At 37.9% G+C, this 26,516-nt stretch overlaps 1 protein-coding gene and 1 long non-coding RNA gene across 4 annotated transcripts in view; one reads left to right on the forward strand and one right to left on the reverse strand.

Moving 5' to 3' along the window:
• EPHA6 (EPH receptor A6) overlaps nucleotides 1-26,516 on the forward strand; it is a 970,705-nt gene that overhangs the window by 732,578 nt on the left and 211,611 nt on the right. The window lies entirely within an intron of this gene.
• The window catches only part of LOC116551014, a 334,562-nt gene that overhangs the window by 158,369 nt on the left and 149,677 nt on the right, over nucleotides 1-26,516 (reverse strand). The gene's annotated exons all lie outside the window — the stretch shown is intronic.

Here is a 26,516-nt window from a genome sequence, read left to right on the forward strand (position 1 = left end):
CTGGATTTGAAATTCTGTGTTGAAAATTCTTTTCTTTAAGAACATTAAATATTGGCCCCACTCTCTTCTAGCTTGTAGGGTTTCTACCAAGAGATCTGCTGTGAGTCTGATGGTCTTTTCTTGTGGGTAACCTGACCTTTCTTTCTGTCTGCCCTTAACATTTTTTCTTTCATTTCAATCTTAGTGAATCTGACAATTATGTGTCTTGGGGTTGCTTTCTTGAGGAGTATCTTTGTGGTGTCCTCTTATTTCCTGTATTTGAATGTTAGCCTGTCTTGATAGGTTGGGGAACTTCTTCTGGATAATATCCTGAAGAGTATTTTCCAACTTGGTTGTATTCTGCCTGCCACTTTCAGGTAATACCAATCAAAGGTCTTTTCACATAGTCCCATATTTCCTAGAGGCTTATGTTCATTCCTTTTCATTCTTTTTTCTCTAATCTTGTCCTCATGCTTTATTTCATTAAGGTGATCTTCAACATCTGATATCCTTTATGCCACTTGATTTGACTCTTGATACCTGTGTATGCTTCATAAAGTTCTCATGCTGTATTTTTCAGCTCCATCAGGTCACTTATGTTCTTCTCTAAACTGGTAGTTCTAGTTAGCAATTCCTCTATCCCGTTTTCAAGATTTGCGGTGAGGGGAAAACCACCTACTTAAGCCTCAGTAATGGCAGATATCCCTTCTCCCACCAAGCTCGAGCATCCCAGGTCAACATCCGTCAGCTGCACTGGCAGTGAATTTCAAGCCAGCGGATCTTAGCTTGCTGGGCTCTGTGGGGTTGGGATCCACTGAACTAGACCACTTGGCCCCCTGGCTTCAGCCCCCTTTCCCAAGAAGTGAATGAATGGTTGTCTCACTGGTGTTCCAGGTGCCATTGGGGTATGAAAAAAAACTCCTACAGCTAGCTCAGTGTCTGCCCAGACTACCACCGAGTTTTGTGCTTGAAACCCAGGGCCCTGAGGGAATCTCCTGGTTTGTGGGTTGCAAAGATCAGGGGAAAAGTGTAGTATCTGCACCAGAATGTACTGGTCCATACAGGATAGTCCTTCATGGATTCCCTTGGCTAGGGTAGGGAGTCCCCAACCCCTTGTACTTCCTGGGTGAGGCAGCACCCCACCCTGCTTTGGCTCACCCCCCATGGCCTGCATCCAGTGTCTAACCAGTCACAATGAGATGAGCCAGGTACTTCAGTTGGAAATGCATAAATCACCTGCCTTCTGCATTGATCTTGCTGGGAGCTGCAGACCAAAGCTGTTCCTATTCAGCCATCTTGCCAGCCCTATAAACCTGCTTTTACCATTGAATGGCATATGAGTCATTATGGAGTAACATTTTTACAATTTAAATGTTGTTAAAATTTCAGTCAGTTATAATAATGAATAATAAGCAGTTTCATTGTTCTTACTCAAACAAAACCAAAAGAAGTGATGAAATTATTTTGTTCAATGCTATATTCAACCTAACAAAAATGCCTGGCACATATTAATCCCAACATATTTTTTCTCATTTTAACATTTTTGAATTTGGATTGCTTCTTATAATTGCCAGCATTTTTAGTTTAATTCACATAATTATTTCCTTCCTAGAAGTGTATATAATAATACTTTGAGGTATTATATATTGCCATCTAGTAGTAGGTGAAACACAATATTCTTTTTTTTTTTTTTTTTTTTTTTTTTTTTGAGACGGAGTTTCACTCATGTTACCCAGGCTGGAGTGCAATGGCGCGATCTCGGCTCACCGCAACCTCCGCCTCCTGGGTTCAGGCAATTCTCCTGCCTCAGCCTCCTGAGTAGCTGGGATTACAGGCACACACCACCATGCCCAGCTAATTTTTTGTATTTTTAGTAGAGACGGAGTTTCACCATGTTGACCAGGATGGTCTCGATCTCTTGACCTCGTGATCCACCCGCCTCGGCCTCCCAAAGTGCTGGGATTACAGGCTTGAGCCACCGCGCCCGGCCAATATTCTTAATAAATAAAATAATGAAGCATAAACTCTTTTAAGTATGATGAATGTCTTGTGACAAACAAACTCAAATTTTACCTAAAATAATAGGATTTACATTAGTAAAAAAAAAAAGAGCTTTAACATGAAAACAAATTTTTTCATATTTATTTTTCTAGTAGGATATCTGCCTGTTATGGTCCTTGGAGAATAAATAAGATCACATTAAAATGTCAACAATTCTGAATCATGGTTTAATTTGCCATGATTATCTATGAGTATTTTCTTTCATTTAAGATAAAATGGTCTAATAACATAGTTTTATTTGTAAACTTTTACTATATTAAAGCTATGCAAAATATTTGTTGCTGTTAAGGACTAGCATAGTATCATTTTATAATAAATAGTAATTCAGGACACTCATTGGTTTTTTTTATCAAAATAATTATTTATATAATTTTTGGAAAGATGCTTTTTCTCTTACTTTTTTAAAGCATTTTAACTACTACACCTGACAGACCACTAGCTCCTCTTAGACATGCTATCTAAATACAAGCCATCCACTGCAAATACTGATTTTTTTTTTGAGACAGAGTCTTATTTTGTCATCCAGGCTAGAATCCAGTGAAACAATCTCAGCTCACTGCAGCCTCTGCCTCCTGGGTTCAAGCGATTCTCCTGTCTCAGCCTCTGGAGTAGCTGGGATTACAGGCATTGCACCACCACACCTAGTTAATTTTTGTATTTTTAGTAGAAAAGGGGTTTCACCACATTGGCCAGGCTGGTCTTGAACTCCTGACCTCAGGTAATCTGCCCACCTCAACCTCCCAAAGTACTACGATTACTGGTGTGAGCCACCTGTAAACTCATTACTGATTATTTTTATTTCCTGACTAAATTACAAAATGTCTTATTTTTGCTAGCACGGATATTCTCCTTTACTGGGTAAGTGATATTCCCTCATGGTTGCCTTCTCAGTTAACTACTGAAAATGTTTAGTGCATACTTTCACATAGTGAATTAAATACTGATGAAAGTGTCTATCATGAGGACACATTTCCAATCAATCCGTATTTAACTAATGTTACATATTTTCATTAATGTTACATATTTCATGGTGTTCAATATTATGAACACTAGGGGATTAAAAAGAAGACGAAATTCCTATCCTCAAAATTTTCACAGTGTATGTTGGTAGGAATGTAAATTATTACAGCCATAGTAGACACAGTGTGGGAGTTCCTCAGAAAATGAACAATAGCACTACCATATGATCCGTCAATCCCACCACTGGGTATATATCCAAAGGAAATAAATTCAGTATGTCAATGAGACATCTGCACTCTCATGTTTATTACAACACTATTCACAATAGTTTATTGACAGCCAAGATATTCAATCAACCTAAGTGCCCACCAACAGATAAATGGCTTTTAAAAATTTGATGTGATATATATATACACAATAGAATTCTATTCAGCCATAGAAAGTAGGAAATCCTGTCATTTGTGGCAACATTGATAAATCTAGATGACATTATGTTAAGTGACATAAGCCAAGCACAGAAGCACATATACTATATGATCTCACTCATATGTGGAATCAAAAACATTGATCTCATAGAAGTAGAGCATAGAATAGTGGTAACCAGAGACTGGGGAGGGTAGGGGGTGGGAGTGGGGTAGGGGATGAGGGATGGGAAGAGGTTGGTCAATGGGTACAATGTTGCAGTTACACAGGAGGAATAAGTTGAGATGGTGCATGTCCTAATTACCCTCATTTGATCACTACACAACATACGTGTGTGTGTGTGTGTGTGTGTGTATCTCAAAAGATCACACCATGCCCCATAAATTTGTACAATTATGTAACAATTAGTTAAGAAATAAAATTTTACAATTTTACAATGAATTGGGAGAGAAGTAGGAACAGAAAATTACAGCTAAAAGAAATACCATTAACATAAGATTGCAAAAGAGAGTTTCAGAGAGTTTTGAGAAATTGTGCTTAAAAGAATGATATAGGAGAGATCCAAGATGGTTGAATAGGAACAGCTGTGGAGTGCAGTTCCCAGGGAGAGCAACAAAGAGAGTGAGTGAACACCGCATTTCCAAATGAGTTATTACTGCCCACAGACCAGGAGATTCCCAGGCTGAAAAGCACCACAAGTTTCCAGCCCGGCTGTTTCAGCCAGCACTGCAGGTGTCTGCACGAAAACTCACACAAATCTGGGTGGCCGTTTCAACTGGTGCATGGAATGCCTGGGAGACAGAGCTGCCCATTCAACTGAAAAAAAGCAGGCTGAAACAGAGCCAGGTGATCTGGCTTGGTGGGTCCCACACCCACAAAGACCAGCAACCTAAAATGCTCTGGATTGAGAGTTTCACAGCAAGCACAACTGGACCCAGGATGGTCCAGCTCTGTTGGGGGAAGGGTGTCTGCATTACCAAGGCAGTCCACCACTACTGAGGCAATCCGCCATTACCAAGGCAGTCCGCCATTACAGAGGCAGTCTGCCATTACTGAGACAGACTGCCATTACCAAGGCAGTTCTAACTATACCTCTATAAACAAAAACGAAGGAAGTTCACATGGCAGCTGGACAGAGCCCATGGCAGCTCAGCAACACCTCTGCTGGCAGACTGTGACTAGGCTACCTCCTTGCTGGGCAGGGAAGCTCTGAAAAAAGGCAGCAGCACATCAGGAACTTATAAATAAAGCCCCACCATCTCAGGACAGAGGACCTCGGGAAAAGGCAGTTGTGAATTCCACTGCAGCAGAATTAAACGTACCTGCCCAGCAACTCTGAATAGAACAATGGAGCTCACAGCTCAGCACTTGAGCTCCTATAAGGGACAGACTGTCTCCTCAAGCAGCTCCCCGATCCCCATATATCCAAAGTCTCACCTCATAAAGGACAGCTCAGGCTGACATCTGGTGGGTATCCTTCTGGGACGAAGATAACAGGAAAAGAAACTGGCAGCAACCCTTACTGTTCTGCAGCCACCACAGGTGATCCCCGAGCAAGCAGGATCTGGGGTGGACCTCCAACAGTCCTACAGCAGATGGGCTAGACTGTTAGAAGGAAAACTAAAAAACGTAAAGAAATAAATTCATCATCAACAAAAAGGACATCCTCTCAGACCCCATCTGTAAGTTGCAACTACAAAGACCACAGGTAAATAAATCCACAAAGATGGGAAGAAACCAGTGCAAAAAGGATGAAAACACCCAAAACAAGAATGTCTCTCCTCCTCCAAGGGATCACAACTCCTCACCAGCAAGGGAACAAGGCTGGATGGAGAGTAAGTCTGATGAATTGACAGAAACAGGCTTCAGAAAGTGGGTAATAACAAACTTCTGTGAGCTAAAAGAACATGTTCTAACCTAATGCAAAGAAACTAAGAACCTTGAAAAAAGGTTTGATGAAAGGCTAACGAGAATAAACAGCTTAGAGAAGAATATAAATGACTTGATGGAGCTGAAAAACAACACAAGAACTTCTCGAAGCATACACAAGTTTCAATAGCCAAATCGACTAAGCAGAAGAAAAGATATCAGAGATTGATATCTTTTGAAAAGATCAACTCAATGAAATAAAATGAGAAGGCAAGATTAGATTAAAAAAAAGTGAAAAGAAATGAACAAAGCCTCCAAGAAATATGGGGTTATGTGAAAAGACCTAATATACATTTGATGGGTGTACCTGAATGTGACAGAGAGAATGAATCCAAGCTGGAAAACACTCTTCAGGATATAATCCAGGAGAACTTCCCCAACCTAGAAAGACAGGCAAACATTCAAGTCCAGGAAATATAGAGAATGCCACAAAGAGATTCCTCAAGAAGAGCAACCTGAAGGCACACACTCGTCAGATTCACCAGGGTTGAAATGAAGGAAAAAATGCTAAGGGCAGCCAGAGAGAAAGGTCGGATTACCCACAAAGGGAAGCCCATCAGACTCACAATGGATCTCTGAGCAGAAACCCTACAAGTCAGAAGAGAGTGGGGGCCAATATTCAACATCCTTAAAGAAAAGAACTTTCGACCTAGAATTTTATATCCAGCCAAACTAAGCTTCATAAGTGAAACAAATAAAACCCTTTATGAACAAGCAATTGCTAAGAGATTTCATCACCACCAGACCTGCCTTACAAGACCTCCTGAAAGAAGCACTAAACATAGAAAGTAACAAACACTACCAGCCACTCCAAAAATGTACCAAACCGTAAAAAGCATCAACACAAGGAAGAAACTGTATCAACTAATGGGCAAAACAACCAGCTAGCATCAAAATGGCAGGGCCAAATTCACACATAACAATATTAATCTTAAATGTAAATAGACTAAATGCACAAATCAAAAGATACAGACTGGCAAACTGGATAAAATGTCAAAAACTATCAGTGTGCTCTATCAAGGAAACCTGTCTCACATGCAAGGAACACATAGGCTCAAAATAAAGGGATGGAGGAAGATCTACCAAGCAAATGGAGAGCAAAAGAAAGCAGGGGTTGCAGTCCTAGTCTCTGATAAAATAGACTTTAAACCCACAAAGATCAAAAGTGACAAAGAAGGGCATTACATAATGATAAAAGGATCAATGCAACAAGAAGAGCTAACGATCCTAAATATATACAACCCAATACAGGAGCACCCAGATACATAAAGCAAGATCTTAACAACCTACAAAGAGACTTAGACTCCCACACAATAGTAATGGGAGACTTCCACACCCACTATCAATATTAGACAGAACAACCAGACAGAAAACTAACAAGGATATCCAGGTCTTGAACTCAGGTCTGTAACAAGCAAACCTAATAAACATATACAGAACTCTCCACCCCAAATCCATAGAATATACATTCTTCTCAGCACCACACCACACTACTCTAAAATTGACCACATAATTGGAAGTAAATCACTCCTCAGCAAATGCAAAAGAATGGAAATCATAACAGTCTCTCAGACCACAGTGCAATCAAATTAGAACTCAGGATTAAGAAAATAACTCAGAGCCACACAGCTTCATGAAAACTGAACAACTGGCTCTTGAATGTTGATTGGATAAACAATGAAATGAAGGCAGAAATAAAGATGTTCTTCAAAACCAGCGACAACAAAGACACAACATACCAGAATGTCTGGGACACAGTTAAAGCAGTCTCTAGAAGAACATTTATAACAATAAATGCCCACATGAGAAGCAAAGAAAGATCTGCAATTGACACCCTATCATCAAAATTGAAAGAGCTAGAAAAGCAAGATAAAAAAAAAAAAAAACTCAAAAGCTAGCAGAAGACAAGAAATAGCTAAGATCAGAGCAGAACTGAAGGAGATAGAGACACAAAAAACCCTTCAAAAAATCAATAAATCCAGGAGCTGGTTTTTTGAAAAGATCAACAAAATAGACAGACCACTAGCCACATTAATAAAAAAGAAAGAGAGAATAACCAAATTGATGCAATAAAAAACAATAAAGGGGATATCACCACAGATTCCACAGAAATTCAAACCATCATCAGAGATTATTACAAACAACTCTATGCACACAAACTAATAAACCTGGAAGAAATGGATAAATTCCTGGACACTTGCCTCCTCCCAAGCCTAAACCAGGAAGAAGCCGAAACCCTGAACAGACCCATAACAAGGTCTGAAGTTGAGGCAGCAATTAAGAGCATACCACCCAAAAAAAGCCCAGGTCCAGACGGGTCCATAGCTGAATTCTACCAGACATACAAAGAGCAGTTGGTACCATTCCTTCTGAAACTATTCCAAACAATACAAAAAGAGGGAATTCTTCTCAAATCATTTTATGAGACCAACATCATCCTGATTCCAAAACCCAGCAAGGACTCAACAAGAAAAGAAAACTTCAGGCCAATATCCATGGTGAACATAGATGCAAAAATCTTCAATAAAATACTGACAAGCCGATTGCAACAGCACATCAAAAAGCTTATCCACCATGATCAAGTAGGCTTCATCCCGGGGATGCAAGGCTGGTTCAACATACGCAAGTCTATAAACGTAATTCACCACATAAACAGAACCAAAGACAAAAACCACATGATTATCTCAATTGATGCAGAGAAGGCCTTTGACAAAATCAACAGCCCTTTATGCTAAAAACCCTCAATAAGCTAGGTATTGACGGAACGTATCTCAAAATAATAAAAGCTATTTATGACAAACCAACAGCCAATATCATACTGAATGGGCAAAAACTGGAAGCATTCCCCTTGAAATATGGCACCAGATAAGGATGCCCTCTCTCACCACTGCTATTCTATATAGTATTAGAAGTTCTAGCCAGAGCAATCAGGCAAGAAAAAGAAATAAAGGGCATTCAAATAGGAAAGGAGGAAGTCAAATTGTCTCTATTTGCAGACGACATGATTGTATATCTAGAAGACCCCATCATGTCAGTCCCAAATCTCCTGAAACTGATAAGCAAGTTCAGCAAAGTCTCAGGACACAAAATCAATGTGCAAAAATCACATGCATTCCTATACACCAATAACAGACTTAAAGACAGCCAAATCAAGAACAAACTTCCATTCACAATTGCCACAAAGAGAATAAAATACCTAGGAATACAACTAACAAGGAACGTAAAGGACCTCTTCAAGGAGAACTGCAAACCACTGCTCAACGAAATAAGAGAGGACACAAACAGATGGAAAACATTCCATGTTCATGGTTAGGAAGAATCAATATCGTGAAAATGGCCATACTGCCCAAAGTAATTTACAGATTCAATGCTATCCCCATCAAGCTACCAATGACCTTCTTTGCAGAACTGGAAAAAACCACCTTAAACTTCATATGGAACCAAAAGAGAGCCCACATAGCCAAGTCAATTCTAAGCAAAAAGAACAAAGCGGGAGGCATCACACTACCAGACTTCAAACTATACTACAAGGCTACAGTAATCAAAAGAGCATGGTACTGGTACCAAAACAAAGATATAGACCAATGGAACAGAACAGAGGTCTCGGAGGCAACAAAACATATCTACAACCATCTGATCTTTGACAAACCAGACAAAAACAAGCAATGGGGAAAGGATTCCCTGTTCAATAAATGGTGTTGGGAAAGCTGGTTTGCCGTGTGCAGAAAGCAGAAACTGAACCCCTTCCTGACACCTTACACTAAAATTAACTCCAGATGGATTAAAGACTTAAACATAAGACCTAACACCATAAAAACCCTAGAAGAAAATCTAGGCAAAACCATTCAGGACATAGGCGTAGGCAAGGACTTCATGACCAAAACACCAAAAGCATTGACAACAAAAGCCAAAATAGACAAATGGGACCTCATCAAACTCCACAGCTTCTGCACAGCAAAAGAAACAGTCATCAGAGTGAATCAGCAACCAACAGAATGGGAAAAAATTTTTGCAGTTTACCCATCTGACAAAGGGCTGATATCCAGAATTTACAAAGAACTAAAATAGATTTACAAGAAAAAAACTAACAAACCCATTCAAAAGTGGGCAAAGGATATGAACAGACACTTTACAAAAGAAGACATACATGAGGCCAACAAACATATGAAAAAATGCTCATCGTCACTGGGCTTCAGAGAAATGCAAATCAAAACAACATTGAGATACCATCTCATGCCAGTTAGAATGGCAATTATTAAAAAATCTGGAGACAACAGATGCTGGAGAGGATGTGGAGAAATAGGAACACTTTTACACTGTTAGTGGGAGTGTAAATTAGTTCAACCATTGTGGAAGACAGTGTGGCGATTCCTCAAGGACCTAGAAATAGAAATTCCATTTGACCCAGCAATCCCATTACTGGGTATATATCCAAAGGATTACAAATTGCTCTACTATAAGGACACATGGACACGAATGTTTATTGCAGCACTGTTTACAATAGCAAAGACCTGGAAACAACCCAAATGCCCATCGACAATAGAATGGATAGGGAAAATGTGGCACATATACACCATGGAATATTACGCAGCCATCAAAAACGATGAGTTTGGGTCCTTTGTAGGGACATGGATGAACCTGGAAACCATCATTCTCAGCAAACTGACAGAAGAGCAGAAGACCAAACACCGCATGTTCTCACTCATAGGCAGGTGTTGAACAATGAGAACACATGGACACAGGGAGGGGAGCACTACACACTGGGGTCAGTTGGGGGGAAATAGGGGAAGGATGGAGGGGTTGGGGAGCTGGGGAGAGATAGCAAAGGGAGAGATGCCAGATGTAGGTGATGGGGAGGAAGGCAGCAAATCACACTGCCACGTGTGTACCTATGCAACAATCTTGCATGTTCTTCACATGTACCCCTAAACCTAAAATGCAATAAAATAAATAAATGGGAAAAAAAAGAAAGAAAATAAATTTTCTAAAATAAAAGAAAAAAAAAAGACTTAAACATAAGGCCTAACACCATAAAAACCCTAGAAGAAAATCTAGGCAAAACCATTCAGGACATAGGCATAGGCAAGGACTTCATGACTAAAACATCAAATGCATTGGCAACAAAAGCCAAAATAGGTAAATGAGATCTAATTAAACTCCAGAGGTCTATACAGAAAAAGGAAACAATCATTAGAGTGAACTGGCAACTAACAGAATGGGAAAAAATTTTGGCAGTCTACCCATCTGACCAAGGGCTAATATCCAGAATCTACAAAGAACTGAAACAGATTTATAAGAAAAGAGCAAACAAACCCCATTCAAAAGTGGGCAAAGGACATGAACAGACACTTTTCACAAGAAGACATTTATAAGACCAACAAACATGAAAAAATGCTCATCATCACTGGTCATTAGAGAAATGCAAATCAAAACTACATTGAGATACCATCTCAGGCCAGTTAGAATGGTGATCATTAAAAAATCTGGAGACAACAGATGCTGGAGAGGATGTGGAGAAATAGGAACACTTTTACACTGTTGGTGGGAGTGTAAATTAGTTCAGCCATTGTGGAAGACAGTGTGGCGATTCCTCAAGGACGTAGAAATAGAAATTCCATATGACCCAGCAATCCCATTACTGGGTATGTACCCAAAGGATTATAAATAATTCTGTTATAAAGACACATGCACACGTATGTTCATAGCAGCACTGTTTACAATAGCAAAGACCTGGAACCAACCCAAATGCCCATCAATGATAGACTGGACAAGGAAAATGTGACACATTTACACCATGGAATATTATGCAGCCATAAAGAAGGATTAGTTCATATCCTTTGTATGGACATGGATGAATCTGGAAACCATCATTCTCAGCAGACTGACGCAAGAACAGAAAAACATTCACCGCATGTTCTCACTCATAGGCGGGTGTTGAACAATGAGAACACATGGACACAGGGAGGGGAGCATCACGAACTGGGGTCTGTTGTGGGGGAATAGGGAAGGGACAGTGGGGGGATAGAGAGGTTGGGGAGGGATAACATGGGGAGAAATGCCAGATGTAGGTGACAGGGAGATGGAGGCCCTGAACCACATTGCCATGTGTGTACCTATGCAACAATCCTGCATGTTTTGCACATGTACCCCAGAACCTAAAGTGCAATTATGTATATATATATATATACACACACACACACACACACACACACACACAGGGATCCCTCTGTATCCACACGCATGCACCTAGTAAAGGCCATGTGAGGACATACTGAGAAGCAGCTGCCTAAAAGCCAGGAAGAGAGCTCTTACCAGGACCCGAGTTGGCCAGCACCTCAGTCTTGCACTTCCCAATCTTTAGACCCTTGAGAAATTGAATGTCTGTTATTTAAACCACCCATTCTGTGGTATTTTGTATGGCAGGCTGAGCAGACTAACACCGCAGATAACAATGAGATGGTCCTTGGGAGACTTAGGATTCAAGGAGGAATTCTGAGCTACAATATAGATTTGGGATATCACAGCCTAAACACAGTAGTTGGTGCTGGTGAAAGAGGTTAACCTGAGATAGTACGTAGATTGAAAACAGAATATAGTTGAGAACAGAACCGTACATCACTAATAACACTACTATCCAGTTCTCCAAATGTGCTCGTTAGCCTGACTGTGGGAGAGATGACTAGAAGATGGTTGAATTTGTTTTAGGTTTTGGGTGGCAGCAATAACGTAAGCTGCCGGAGAGCGAGCAAGGTGTTTTATGTACCTTTACTTCCTATCATTCTGTTAAACAGATAGTCATATTTCATACATAAAGGAAGCTAAGATACAAAGATATTGAGTAAGTTTCCCAGGGAAGAAATGGAAAATCAATTTTGATAGCGCATTAAGCAGAACTAGTTTTGAAATGCAAATGTTTTTTACTCTGAAGTGAAGCTCTTTCAATTTACCGCAATGGAAGAAACCAGGTGGCCGTCTGGTAGAGACTGATACACTGGATCACAGAAGTGTCCTAGGGGTAGATGTAGCAGTGAGTTTGGGAAGTTGAAACTCTATGAATAACAGCATTCAATAAGTGAGTAATGTACTGGACTTCATAATTACAGATGAAGAGAAAAATTTCATCTTCTTGAGGACAGTGCTGTATTTAGAAGCATGCTTTAGTAGAAAGAAATAAAAAATTGCCCCAAAAGAAAAAGAAGTTATCTAATGTTTGAAATATGTGTGGTTTGAAAAAAAAATACTTTTTTTTTAACTCTCTTACTAAAGAAATCTTTAACCATTGTATGATAAGAAAGTTAAAACACCTGATTCTCAGGACTTAAAGAAATCCTGCTTCCTGGCCTAGATCTTAACGGACCTAGCAATGAAGGATATTGAGTGGCATATTTCACATGTTCTCTTTGGCATCGGTATAATTTTAAAAGACTTAGTGGTTACATGGAACTTTTCTAAGACTCACATAGCTTTGCAAATATTTGCATATTAATCTGTATCTCTCAAGAAGTAGATAGGTAGTAGCTATTTAACCCACTCACAATGATGCTAAACCAAGAAAAAGTAAAGCGACTTCCTCTAATGCCACAAAATGGGGGTGACGCCAGAAATAGAAGCCCTAAGGACACTTCTAAGATCGTGTCCTGATGAATGCATTAGTCTACTCCTTTTAACAAGCCTTGTTAAGCATGAGAAAACTTGCATAATATTGAACCTTTCTGTGAAGTTGAATCAGAAGCATTAAAATATCAATTCAGCCTGTGTTTGAAACTTGTAAGTTTTCTTTAAAATGTTGTTCCCTTTTATATGTAGAAGGTATGCTATGTATCAGGAGGAAATCAGACAGAATTCATAATGAGACTACTGGTATTTCATCCTTGAATGACAGGCACTGAATACAGTTTGATAGGTGACTATCCTGATAACATTAATAATAATGGAATTTACCTTAAGGCTTCAAGAGACTAATACACATCTGTCTAGAAGTGAATTAAAAATCTAATGTTATTTTTTTTCTCTGTGCCTGTTCTTTTGCAACTCCTTTATGTGACATTTTAAAATATTTTTTCTACTGCCTTTACACAATAGGAAAATGGGTTTTCTGCAGTTAAATCAAATAAAAAAGATGAAACTAAAGACAAGAATGTAAAAGATACTAAGCAAAATTTAAAAATGGTAAATTATTGGAAAATTTATTGACTTCTACATCTATCCTAAAATATCCCAGCTAGGGGTCTAGAGTTGTTTTTTCCCCTCATTCATTTATTTCATTCATGCAACAAGTATTAAAAAGAGATTTATTATGTACTAGGTGCTGTGGAAAGAACAGAAAATAGAGAAAACCAAGGCAGTACAAACCATGTCTTCATGACTTAGATTATATAGACAGGATGGGGTCATCAGGGGAAGTGTTGAAATGGGAAGACAGCTAATAAAGAAGTTAAAAAGTTCAAAATGATATTCAAAGATAATTTCAAATAGCCAAAAGTGCTGTGCAGTGAGTATATTAATACTCTCAAATCAAAGTCCACTAGGAACACACTACAATTGAATGAGTTGGGTTTATCACTTATTGAAGCAGGAGAATCTATACACCCAGAAGAACTATAGTGTGTGTCAGTAAGAGGATATTAGAAAGAAGCAGTTATAGAATTTGGGCACCTGATGGGTGATTTGGGAGAGGGACTAAGGAAACAGGAATTTGCTATAAATGGAATGCTATCAGAAAGCAAAGACAATTCTATGATTGGATGTCTGGTTTTTTTTCTTTTCCATAAATTTTATTTTTAATTGATAATTGTATATATTAATTGGATGCGGTGTGATGTTTTAATAGATGTTCATATTGTAGAATAATTAAATCAAGCTAATTTAAAAATTTGTTACTTCACATTCTCATTTTTATGGTAAAAACATTTAAAATCGACTCTTTCAGCAGTTTAAAAATCATTATTATTTATTGTAGTTACCATTCTGGCCAATAAGATCATCAAAGCCTATTCCTGCTGTCTAACTGAAACTTTATATACTTTTCTCAACATTTTCCCTTTCCCCATCTTCTCCTCTCCCCCAGAATCTGGTAACTACCATTCTCCTCTCTTCTTCTAGTAGTTCAACATTTTTAGATTCCACATAGGAAATCACGTGCCATTTGTCTTACTGTTCCTGGCTTATTTCACTTTCCATAATGTCCTCCATTTCATCCCTGTTGCACAAATGACAGCTTCCTTTTTCTTAAGGAGAATAGTACTCCAGTGTGTGTATATGCACCAAATCTTATTGATCCATCGATCCAATGATAGACACCTAGGGTGCTTCCATATCTTGGCTGTTGTGAATAATGGCACAGTGGACATTGGCGTGCAGATAGCTCATCAGCATATTGATTTTTATTTCTTTGGGTATATACCCAGAAGCGGGATTGGTGGATCATAGAGTAATTCTATTTTCAGTGTTATGAGGAGCCTCCATATCATTTTCTGTAATTTCTGTGCTAATGTGCATTCCCACCAATAGTGCTTAAGGGTTTTCTTTTCTTCACACTATCTTCAACACTTGTTATCTTTTGTGTTTTGATAGTGGCCATTATGTCAGGTGTGAGGTAATATCTCCTTCTGGTTTTAAATGGCATTTTCCTGATAATTAGTGATAATGAGCATTTTTTATTCATATATCTGCTGCCATTTGTATGTCTTCTTTTGAGAAATGTCTATTGTACATAGTGCTGCAATAAATGTGGCAATTCAGGTATCTTTGGACATACTGATTTTTTTTTTCTTTGGATGAATATCCAGTAGTGTGATTGCTAGATCATATGATAATTCTTCTTCTGTTTGGCCTTTTTTTTTTTTTTTTTAGAGATCCTCCATACTTTTTTCCGTAGTGGCTATGTTAATTTATATTCCTACCAACAGTGTGTAAGTGTAACCATTTTTCTGCATCTTCACCAATACCTGTTATTTTTTGTATTTATAATAATAACCATTCTAACAGAGGTAAGATGATGTCTCTTTGGGGTTCTGATTTACATTTTCCTGATAATTAGTGATGTTGAGCAACTATTCCGAGGGATCTTGGCCATTTGTATGTCTTCTTTGCAAAATGTCTATGCATACTCTTTGCCCACTTTTTAATTAGATTATTTGTGGTTTTATTTTGTTTTTTGGGTTGAGTTCCTTGTATGCTCTGGCTATAGGTCCCATGTCAGGTAAATAATTTTCAGATGTTTTCTCCCATTCAACAGCTTTTCTCTTCACTCTGTTGATTGTTTCCTTTGCTGTGCAGAGCTTTTTATTTTAAATAGCACCGTTTGTCTACTTTTCTTTTTGATGCCTATGCTTTTTTTTTAATGATGTGGTTTTTCTTATTGCATTTTAGGTTTTGGGGTACATTTGAAGAACATGCAAGATAGTTGCATAGGTACAGACATAGCAGTGTGATTTGCTGCCTTCCTCCCCTTCACCTATATCTGGCATTTCTCCCCATGCTATCTCTCCCCAACTCCCCACCCCCCACTGTCCCTCCCCTATTTTCCCCTAACAGACCCCAGTGTGTAGTGCTCCCCTCCCTGTGTCCATGTGTTCTCATTGTTCAACACCCGCCTATGAGTGAGAACATGCAGTGTTTGATTTTCTGCTCTTGTGTCAGTTTGCTGAGAATGATCGTTTCCAGATTCATCCGTGTCCCTACAAAGGACACAAACTCATCGTTCTTGATGGCTGCATAATATTCCATGGTGTATATGTGCCACATTTTCCCTGTCCAGTCTATCATCAATGGGCATTTGGGTTGTTTCCAGGTCTTTGCTATTGTAAACAGTGCTGCAATGAACATTCGTGTGCATGTGTCCTTATAGTAGAACGATTTGTAATCCTTTGGATATATACCCAGTATGCTTTTAAGTACTAAGCCATACAAACTCTGCCTAGACCAGCATCCTGAAGTATGTTTCCTATGTTTTTTCTATTAGTTTTACAGCTTTGGGTGTTGCATTTAAATCTTTCATCTCTCTAGAGTTGACTTTTCTATATGGTGAGAGATAGAGGTCCGGTTTCTTTCTTCTGCATATGGATATCCAACTTTTACAGCCTTGTTTATTGAAGAGGGTATCTTCTCCCCAGTGTATGTTCTTGGCACGTCTGTCAAAACTCAGTCAACTGTAAATAAATGGATGTATTTTTATGTTCTCTATTCTGTTTCATCAGTCTGTCTTTTTTTATAGCAATACTATACTGTTGGGCTTACAATAGTGTTATATCTTTTGAAGTCAAGTAGTGTGATGTCTCCAGCTTTATTCTTTTGCTCAGAATTGCTTTAACTATTTGGGCTCTTCTTTAATTCTACAGATTTTAAGATTGTTTTTCTATTTCTGTGACAAATGACATTAGTATTTTAATACAATTGCACTGAATCTGTAGAATGCTTTGGATAGTATGATCATTTTAACAATATTAATCATTGCAATCCATGAGCATGAGATGTCTCTTCATTTATGTCTTCCTAAATTTCACTCATCCGTGTTTTATGATTTTCCTTATAGAAATATTTTTCCTCCTTGGTTAAATTTATACCTAGATATTTTATTTTATATTTTTTAGCATTTGTAAATGACATTTCCTCCCTGATTTCTTTTTCAGCTAGTTCATTATTGGTGTGTAGAAACACTGCTGATTTTTTTCCCATTTATTTATTTTATTGCATTTTAGGTTTTGGGGTACATGTGAAGAACATGCAAGATTGTTGCATAGGTACACACGTGGCAGTGTGATTTGCTGCCTTCCTCCCCCTCACCTACATCTGGCATCTCTCCCCTTGCTATCTCTCCCCAACTCCCCACCCCCCACTGTCCCTCCCCTATTTCCCCCCAACTGACCCCAGTGTGTAGTGCTCCCCTCCCTGTGTCCATGTGTGCTCATTGTTCAATGTTGATTTTACATCCTGTAGTTTTCTTAATATACTTATCTGCTTTAAGAGTTTTTTTGGTGACATCTTGAGGTTTTTTTGGATATAAGATGATATCATATGCACAAGAGACAATTTGATTTCCTCTTTTCCAATTTGGATGCATTTTATTTCTTTCCCTTGCCTGATTACTCTGGCTAAGACTTCTAGCACTATGTAGAATTATTCCAGTTTGAGGAGAAAATGGTTTCAACATTTCCCCATTCAGTATAATATTAGCTGTAAGTTTCCCATATATCTCCTTTATTATATTGAGATATGTTTCTTCTGTGACTAATTTGCTGAGAGTTTTTATCATAAAGAGTCCTGAATTTCATCAAATGCTTTTTCTATGTCTATGATTTTTGTCCTTACTTCCATTGATGTGATATATAATGTTTACTAATATGTGTAGGTTGAACCATTTTTATTTCCCTAAGCTAAATCCCATGTGATCAAAGTGATGTGCTGTTGGATCCTAGTATTTTGTGGATAAATTTTTGCATCTGTGTTCATCACGAATATTGGCCTGTGGTTTTCTATTTTTATTACAACCTTGTCTGGTTTTGGTATCAGAGTAATTCTAGCCCTATTAGGAATGACTTCCTCCTCTTCAGTTTTTTGTAATAGCGTAGGGAGAATTGGTTTTAGTTCTTTTTTGTAAATGTAGTAGAATTTGACAGTAAAATTATCTGGTCCTGGGCTTTTTTTTTTGTTAGGATACTTTTTTTTTGTTAGGATACTTTTTATTACCGACTCAATCTCATTACACATCACTTGTCTGTTCAAGTTTTCTGTTTCTTTCTGATTCAATCTTTGTAGGTTGTATGTGTCCACCAAAGTAGCCATTCCTCTAGCTTTACCAATTTGTTAATGTGTAGTCTTTGATGATTAGTCTGTTATTTATTTCTACAGTAGCAGTTGTATTGTCTCCTTTTTCATCTATTATTTTGTTTACTTGGGTCTTCTCTCTTTTTTTGCGTGGTTAGGCTAGCTAACAGTTTATTGATTTTGTTTACATATTTTAAAAAAACCACTTTTCATTTCTTTTATCCTTTGTATTTTTAGTCTCTTTAATTTAGTCCTGCTCTGATCTTCATTGCATTTTGCTTTCTACTAATTTTTGCTATGCCGTCACTTTTCAAGTTCCATGAAGTGTATTGTTAGATTATTTAAAATATTCCTATTTTTGACATAGGCATTTATTTCTAAAAACCGTTCTTATCACTCACTCTTTTGCTGTATCTCATAGGTTTTGTTGTGTTGTATTTTGACTTCCACTTGTTTCAATAACTTTTTTTTTTTTTTTGAGACGGAGTTTCGCTCTTGTTACCCAGGCTGGAGTGCAATGGCGCGATCTCGGCTCACCGCAACCTCCGCCTCCAGGGTTCAGGCAATTCTCCTGCCTCAGCCTCCTGAGTAGCTGGGATTACAGGCACGCACCACCATGCCCAGCTAATTTTTTGTAGTTTTAGTAGAGACGGGGTTTCACCATGTTGACCAGGATGGTCTCGATCTCTTGACCTCGTGATCCACCCGCCTCGGCCTCCCAAAGTGCTGGGATTACAGGCGTGAGCCATCGCGCCCGGCTGTTTCAATAACTTTTTAAATTTCCTGCTTAATTTCTCACTTGGCCCAATTGCCATTCAGGAGCATGTGGTTTAATTTCCATATGTTTGTCCAGTTTCAAAAGTTATTATTATTGATTTCCAGTTTTATTCCTTTGTGGTTTGATAAGATACTTGAAATGATATCAATTCGGTTACAAATTTGTTGAGGCTTGTTTTGTATTCTCACATGTGATGTATCCTGGATAATTATCCACATATTCATGAGAAGAATATTTATTGTGTAGCTGTTGGATGAAATGTTCTATAAATATGTGTTAGGTCCATTTGGTCTAAAGTTCTATTTAAATCCAGTGTTTCTTTTTAACTTTTCTGTCTAGATGATCTAAATGCTCATCTGGCATGTTGAAGTCACCAACTATTATTGTATTAGAGTCTATCCCTTTCTTTAAATCTAATATTTGCTTCATATACCTGAGTGTTCCAGTGTTGGATGCATATATATATATATATAGAATTGCTATACCTTCTTGCTGTACTGATCCATTTATCTTTATAAAATGACCTTCTTGTCTCTTTCTACTCTTCTTGACTTAAATTCTGTTTTATCTAAGTACAACTGCTCCTGCTCAATTTGGTTTCTATTTTCATAAAATATATTTTTCTATCCCTTTACTTTCAGACTATATGTGTCTTTACAGAAGAGATGAGTTTCTTGTGGGTAGCTTTTAGTTGGGTCATGTTTTTATCCATGAAGGCAGTCTTGTTTACATTCAAAGTTATTATTGAAGTATGAGAGTTTATTCTTGTCCCTTTATTCATTTATTCCTGCTTCTTTTGTATATTATTTGCTCTTTTACTCGTTATTAATTATTATGATTGGGTGGTTTTCTGTGGTGCCAATATTTGAGACCTTTCTCTTCTATCAGTGGGTTTTATACATTCATGCGTTTTCTGATGGTGGTTATCATCTTTTTGTTTCCAGGTTTAGACCTTCCTTAAATGTTGCTTCTAGGGCCAGTGTAATAGTGATTAATTCCCTCTGCTTTTGCTTCTCTGAGAAAAGAATGTATTTTTCCTTCATTTATGAAGGATAACTTTGTTAGGTCTAGTATCTTTGGCTGCTAGTTTTATCTTTCAGAACTTTGAATATATCTTCCTATTCTCTTCTGGCTTGTAAGGTTTCTGCTGGAAATCTGCTGTTAGTATGATAGGAGTTCCCTTATAAGTGACTAGGCACTTTTCTCTTGCTGTTTTTAGAATTTCTTCTTTCCTTTGACTTTGACAGTTTGACTACAATGTGGCTTGGATAAGGCCCTTTTCATTATATCTATTTGGGGATCTCTAAGCATCCTATGTCTGGATGTCTAAATCTCATGCTAAACTTGGGAAAGTTTCGTTATTATTTATTATCCCTTCAGTATTGCCTTCACCTTCTGGAACATTGAAAATTTGAATATTTGGTCACTGTATGGTGTCCCATATGTTACGTAGGCTTCATTTATTTTTTTCACCATTTTTTCTTATTTTTGTCAGACTGTTTTTTAGTCAAAAGACCTATATTCTATTTCCAAAATTCTTCTTCTTGATCTAGTCTATTCTCAAACCCTTTGAGTTCCAGGATTTCTGCTTGGTTCTTTTTCTGTAATATCTACTTCTTTCATAAATTTCTTTTTCCTATCCTGAATTGTTTTTCTGATTTCTTTGTATTACTTATCTGTGTTCTATTGTATCTCATTGAGCTTCTTTAATATCATTATTTTTCTCTAATTTTATAAATTCCTTTCTTGTTGGAATTTATTGCTAGAGAATTATTGTGTTCCTTTGGAAGTATCATATTTCTTTGCTTTTTCATGTTTCTTGTGTCTTCACATTTATATCTGTGCATCTTGTATAAAAGTCGCTTGCATTAGTTTATCATGCTTCTAATAAAGACCTACCTGACACTGGGTAATTTATAAACGAAAGAGGTTTAATTGACTCATAGTTCAGCATGGCTGGGGAGGCCTCAGAAAACTTACAGTTATGCTGGAGAGGAAGCAAACCTGTCCTTCTTCGCAAGGCAGCTGGACAGAGAAGAAAGAACCAAGCCAAGAGGGAAGCCCCTTATAAAACCATCAGATCTCATGAGAATTTACTCACTATCATGAGAACAGCATGAGGAAAACTATCCCCATGATTCAATTACCCCCCCCCCCCCCACCGAGTCCCTCCCATGATACATGGGGATTATGGGAACAATAATTTCAGATTAGTTTTGGGTGGGGACATAGCCAAATCAATATTGAGATTTACAGATAGAAACTCTGGCCCTGTGGTGGCCAGTAGCAGAGTCAGGTTGGGTAGGCCTGTATTCATGTCCCCCCATTGGGTATGACAGTGCACCCAACTTCAGAGGGTTGAGTGATGTGAGTTTAGGTCTCAAGCCTCTGGATACAACGGGTTGAAAGCTGAGATGGTCGATATGACCTGAGAAAGTGTAGGATCAATAGTGACTACCGAACTGTCTTCTGGGAGCCCTTTTGTTTTTAGAGACGAGGTTTTGCTCTGTCACTTGGTCTGTAGTGCAGTGACGTGATCATAGCTCACTGTAGCCTCAAACTCCTAGGCTTAAGCAGTCCTCTCACCTCAGGCTTCTGAGAAGCTGGGAATACATGTGCCACTATACCCAGATATTTTTTGTTTTTAAGATGGTCTTACTGTGGTGCTCAGGCTAGTCTCAATATCCTTTCCTCAAGTGATCCTCCCACCTCAGCCTCTGAATTAGCTAGGGTTACAGGCATGAGCCACCACACCCAGCAGGGACATGTTAATTGCTGCTCCAAGATCAAAAGTTTCTGTAGTGGAAAGGATGCTGACTTTGGCATCCTTTTTCTTTGTCTAATGAGATGAGGATCGTTTTTGTTTCCTTATTCAGTTAATAAGGAGTATAACATTTGTTGACTTCAGTAAGTTGAACCATCTTTGCATCCCAAGGATAAATTCCACTTGATCATTTTTGTGTGCTGTTAAATCTGATTTGCTAGTATTTTGTTGAGTGTTTTTGCATCTACCTTCATCAAGGATCTAGGCTTGTAGTTTTGTTTTCTTATATTGTCCTTGTCTGGCTTCAGTATCAGGGTAATGCTGGCCTTGTAACATGAGTTTAGAAGTATTCTCACTTCATCAATATTTTGGGGAGATTTTAAGAAAGATCGATATTTGTTTCTTTTTTTTTATTTTATTTTAGGTATACACCTAAAATATATCCAGCATTTCTCCCCATTTATTTATTTAAATGTTAGTAAAATTCTGCTGTGAGATAATGAAGTATGGGCTTTTCTTTGATGGGAGATTTTGTAGTATTGATTCAGTTTTATTCTTGGACTGTTCAAATTTTCATTTTCTTTTTTTCTTAACTTTGTGCTGGTAAATTTCATGTTTCTAGGAGCTTAACAATTTCTTCTGAATTATCCAATTTATAAGCATAAAGTTGTTCATAGTATTGACTTATGGTCCTTTGTGTTTCTGTGGTATCAGTTGGACTATGTCCTCTTTCATTTATGATTTTTATTTGAGTCTTCTCTTTTTTAGTTGGTCTGGTCTGGCTAAGGGTTTGTCAATTTTCCTCATCTTTTCTATTTTTCCTAATCTCTGTTTACTTCTATTCTGAACTCTATTTTCCTTCCTTCTGCTAACTTCATGTTTTGTTTGTCTTCCTTTCTAGTTTATTCAGGTAACATTAAGATGCTTACTTAAGAACTTTTCTCTTTTGTAATGCAGGCATTTATTGCTATAATCTTTCTTCTTAGAACTGCCTTAGGTGCATCCCATAAGGTTGGTATGTTGTATATTCATTTTCATTTTTATTTGTCTGAGGATATTTTTAACTCTTATTTTTAATTTCTTCCTTGATCCATTGGTTGTACAGGAGTGTGATGTTTAATCTCCAAATATTTGTGAATTTTCCAGAATTTCTCCTTTATTAATTCCTAGTTTAATTCCATTATGGTCAGAAAATATACTTGATATTATTTCAGTCTTCTCAAATTTAAGAATTTATTCTTAAATAAATCCTGCAGAATGTTCCGTGTGCATTTGAGAAAAATGTGTATTATGGTGACATTGGATGAAATGTTCTGTATATACTTATTAGGTCCATTTGGTGTAAGGGATTGTTAAAGTCCACTTTTTCTCATCTGAATAACCTATCTATTGTTGAAAGTGCAGTAGTTAAGTTCCCTACTATTATTGTATTATAGTCTATCTCTTCAGATTTATTAATGTTCGTTTTATAGGTGTAGGAGCTCCAATGGTAAATGCATATATATTTTAAATGCTTATCTTTTTAATTAACTGACCCCTTTGTTATTATGCAATGACCTACTTTTTCTCTTTTTAGCAATTTTGACAGAAAGAAAGTCATTCCAATATAACAATTATATAAGCATAATCACCCCCACTCTCTGTTGATCTAATACAAACGTAGTCACTCTCATGCTGTATTGGTTGCTATCTGCCCCTTTTTCCATTTCTTTGCTTTTACTCTATATGTGTCCCTAAGGCTAAAGTAAGTTTTTGTAGGCAAAATACTGTTGGATCTTGTTTTTTAAATCTGTTCAGATACTCTTTTAACTGTAGAACATAATCTCTCTCCATTTAAAATAATTACGGATAGATATGAGGTTACTATAGGCCTTTTGTTAATTTTTTACTGACTGTTTTGTAGTTATTTTGTGTCTTTCTTCCAATCTTACTTTCCTTGTGATTTGTGTATTTTTGTAGTAATATGCTTTAATTTCATTCTCTTTATATTTTGTATATCTGCCAGAGGTTTTTCCATATAGTTATTACGAGGCTTACATAAAACATCTTAAAGTATTCTAATTTAAGCTGAAAGTACCTTACCTACAATTGCACACAAAGATTCTATGCTTATATTTCTCCTCCCTCACAGATTTTATGCTATTGATGTAATGCTTTGTATGTATTTATATTGTGTATGCTAACTCATCATTTATAGCCATAATTGTTTAAATAAATTTGTCTTTTAACTATTATATTAATGAGTGATTTACGTAACACCTTTACAGTTTTAGTATATTCTGAATTTGAGTGTATGTTTACCTTTACTAGTAAGCTTTATATTTTCATATGTTTTTATATTTTACTTCTTATCCTTTTATTTCAACTCAAAGAATTCCCTTAAGCACTTCTTATAAGGCCAGTTCCATGATGATGGATTTTCTCAGCTTTTGTTTGTCTTAGATCTCATTTTTCATTTCTAGAGGACTATGTTGCTGTGTGTCGTAATTTTTGTTAACTTATTTTTTAGCACTTTCAATATGTCATGCCATTCCCTCCTGGCTTGCAAGGTTTCTGTTGAGAAGTCGTGTATAGTCCTATGGGAAATCCTTTTTATATGATAAGTTTCTTTCTTGCTGCCTTAAAGCTTCTTAGTTTTTGACTTTAATAATTTAATTATAATGTTAAAGTCAGAAACAAAGAAGTTTTAAGGCAGCAAGAACTTTGGAATATTCTTTATTGAGTTTACTTTCTTTGGGGTCCTTTGAAGTTCCTAAACCTGTATGTTTATATCCCTCCCAAGATTTGGATTTTTTTCACAGTAGTTCTTTAAATAATGTTTTCTATTTCTTTGTCTCTATTCTCCTTTGGATATTCTCATAAAGTTTATATTTGTACATTTGATGCTGTCCCATATGTCCCTACACTCTTTTTCAATCATTTTTTAAAATTCTTCTAATTAGCTAATTTCAAATAATCTGTCTTCAAATTCACAATCTCTAATTTTTTTTTTGCATGATTACGTCAGTTATTCAAACTCTCTATTCAGGTTTTCAGTTCTGCCATTGTGTTCTTCAGCACTAGGATTTCTGTCTGGTTCTTTTCAGTGGTTTCTATTTTTTGTCAAACTTCCCATTTCATTCATGCATTATTTTCTTCATTTCTTTCAGTTGTCTATCTGTATTTATTGAATTTCATTGGGTTTCTTTAAGATGAGCACTTCGAATTCTTTTTCCAGTAATTAGTATATCTCTATTTTGGTGGGGTTGATTAGTAAAGGCTTCGTTATTTTGATGGTATCATGTTAGCTTCATTCTTTGTTATTCACGTAGGCTTGCATTTCTGTCTGCATGTGAAGGAGCTAACTCCTCTTTCACTCTCTATACAATAGATTTGGCAAATTAAAATTGTCTTCTAATAGGTCTTGAGGCTGATGAGATTACCTCTGAGCTCATAATTGAGTGGCATTGGATCCAGGTCTTGTGCCTGATACTGGGTCTACAGTGGAAACTGCAATTAGCAGGGTTGTTACCAGAGGCTGTAGTTGGTGTGGGCCCCATTTGGTTTCTGGGCAGACTGGACTGTCTCCAGGACCTTGATCTTTGGGTCTGGCTCTATGATGATAAAGGTCTGTTTCAGGTTCATAGATTGCAGGGTTTTTTCCACGTGCAGTGATGGATATGGCTTCCCCTGGGAGGAACCCTGTTGGATAACTAAATGAGTACCTCTCCTGGCCATAAGATGGACTTAAACTGAGACACAAGATCGTTTCTTGACATACAACCAAGGCTGAGATCTTTAGCCCTATCTCTGGGGTCATAAATAGGTGTGTATACAGTGGTTTCCTAGGTGAGCAAGCCTGCTTTCAGACTGCAGTTTTAAAAGGTGGTGATCAATTTATAGGGCCATTTAAAGATCCACAATGGGGCAGAGGTAAGGGATTCAGCCTGAATGGGCATTGTGGGACATGCCATCTTGTGAGTGCCCGAGCAGGCCAAACTTCTCTCAGTCTGAAGATGAAAGGGGCCTGGACCTAAATCCAGTGCCATTTGAGGATCCACTCCAAAACTGAGGTTGGCAAAGCCTGTCAGGGAAACAGACAGGCATGTCTCCTGGCGGGATTCTAGCTGGACGGAGCTGCTTCAAGACCACAGCTGGCAGGCACTGAAACCAATCTTCAGGGCTGTTTTTAAATCTAGTGTGGAACTGATGTTGGCAAGCCTGACCCAGTGGTAGTGCAGGATGAGAATCCCAAAAGATCCCTGTGTGGTCAGAATTGCTCATAGACACACCTGAGAGGGGCTAGGTCTGAGATTTAGGGCCCAGTTAGGGTCTTCTATGGAATGAAGGCCAGCAAGCCTGTCCAAGAGCATCTCTAGCAGTTTCTTGCAAGGTGGAATAATTTCAGGGCTGTCACAGAAGAGCTGGCACCTAGAAAGGGTCCCTTCAGGATCTGTTATGGAATGGAGATTGTCAAGCCCATTAGCACTGATGGGCTAGTCACCCTGTGCCATTGGGATTGTTCCAAGGCTGCTGTTAAGAGGGGCCAGAATCAAGATTCAGGGCCCCTTCAGGACCTGCTGTGGGATGGAGGCTGACAGTCTTTAATGGCACAGATGGATGAGTCTCCCAGCTGTTCTTATTATGGATGGGATTACTCCCAGGCTACGGCAGAGAGGGGCTAGCGCTGAGATAGGGCCCCTTCATGATCTGCTGTGAGACAGAGGACGCAAGCCTGTCCAGGTGATATAGATAGACGAGTCTCCCTCTAGGTCCCCGTGTGAGAAGTACTAGCCTAGGATTACAGCTGAACAGGGCTGGAGCTGAGTTACAGGGTAGCTTTTGGGTTCCCTGACAAAACTGATGGTAACAAGCAGA

Source organism: Sapajus apella, unplaced genomic scaffold, assembly GCF_009761245.1.
Source record: "Sapajus apella isolate SASKATOON/1434 unplaced genomic scaffold, GSC_monkey_1.0 scaffold8, whole genome shotgun sequence".
NCBI classification, from domain to species: Eukaryota; Metazoa; Chordata; class Mammalia; order Primates; family Cebidae; genus Sapajus; species Sapajus apella.